The following is a 1820-nucleotide window of genomic DNA, read 5'->3' on the forward strand; positions in this document are numbered from 1 at the left end:
GGTCGCCTCCGGAGTGATGAGTGAGTAGTTCACCCCTGGACTATGGGTCCATAGCAGTAGCTAGATGGTTGTCTTCTCCTCATTGTGCTTCATTGTTGGATCTTGTTAGCTGCCTAACATGATCAAGACCATCTATCTGTAATACTATATGTTGTGTTTGTCGGGATCCGATGGATAGAGAATACCATGTTATGTTAATTATCAAGTTATTACCTATGTGTTGTTTATGATCTTGCATGCTCTCCGTTATTAGTAGAGACTCTGGCCAAGTTTTTGCTCTTAACTCCAAGAGGGAGTATTTATGCTCGATAGTGGGTTCATGCCTACATTGATACCTGGGACAGTGACAGAAAGTTCTAAGGTTGTGTTGTGCTGTTGCCACTAGGGATAAAACATTGATGCTATGTCTAGGGATGTAGTTGTTGATTACATTACGCACCATACTTAATGCAATTGTCTGTTGCTTTGCAACTTAATACTGGAAGGGGTTCGGATGATAACCTGAAGGTGGACTTTTTAGGCATAGATGCAGTTGGATGGCGGTCTATGTACTTTGTCGTAATGCCCAATTAAATCTCACTATACTTATCATGACATGTATGTGCATTGTTATGCTCTCTCTATTTGTCAATTGCCCGACTGTAATTTGTTCACCCAACATGCTTTTATCTTATGGGAGAGACACCTCTAGTGAACTGTGGACCCCGGTCCATTCTTTTATACTCGAAATACAAATCTGCTGCAATACTTGTTTTTACTGTTTTCTTGCAAACAATCATCTTCCACACAATACGGTTAATCCTTTGTTACAGCAAGCCGGTGAGATTGACAACCTCACTGTTTCGTTGGGGCAAAGTACTTTGGTTGTGTTGTGCGAGGTTCCACGTTGGCGCCGGAATCTCCGGTGTTGCGCCGCACTACATCCCGCCGCCATCAACCTTCAACGTGCTTCTTGGCTCCTCCTGGTTCGATAAACCTTGGTTTCTTTACGAGGGAAAACTTGCTGCTGTGCGCATCATACCTTCCTCTTGGGGTTCCCAACGAACGTGTGAGTTACACGCCATCAAGCTCTTTTTCTGGCGCCGTTGCCGGGGAACTAAAGAAAAGCTACACCACAAAGATTTCTAACTCCCACGTCAACTACACGCCAGCAATCTCTTTCGTCATCATCGTCATATCGTCGGCGTTGGTCGTATTGACTCACGTATTTGTTGAGGAGGTGATCAGAGAGAGGTCGCTGATATCGCACATTCTTCATTTCTCCCTCTGTGATGTAGCGCTTGCCATCGTGCCGGAGCCGATCGCGTGGAACGGCTTCCTCTTTGTCCTTGTTATGAGAGCGGCTGCCCTCGTCTCTGTCCTTACCAGAGTGGTGCCCAGGTCCTGCCATGTTGATACTGAACGAGAAACCTGGCTGGCACCTCCCAGGGTAAGCGTCCTCCACCATGTTAACGGCGGGGAAAGGGTGTGTGTCGACCTTCATGGCGTACTGGCTGAAAATTAGACGCCCTTGTTCTATCGCCATTTGGATCTGCTGACGCCACACCCTGCAGTCGTTGGTGGTGTGGGTGAACGTGTTATGCCATTTGCAGCATGGCTTTCCGTTCAGCTCCTGTGCCGTGAGGATTTTGTGGCCTTCGGGTAACTTTAGCTGCTTCTCCTTAAGTAAGAGGTCAAAAATTTGCTCAGCTTTGGTCACGTCGAATTCAAACCCTCTTGGAGGACCTTGTGGCTTAACCCATTTGCATGACACGGGGCTTGCCCCCCGAGTCCATTCAGCCACTGCTACCTCTTGATCTCCCGCAGAGCCTTCATCTTCA

The sequence above is a fragment of the Lolium rigidum genome, chromosome 5 (genome assembly GCF_022539505.1).
Source record: "Lolium rigidum isolate FL_2022 chromosome 5, APGP_CSIRO_Lrig_0.1, whole genome shotgun sequence".
NCBI lineage: Eukaryota > Viridiplantae > Streptophyta > Magnoliopsida > Poales > Poaceae > Lolium > Lolium rigidum.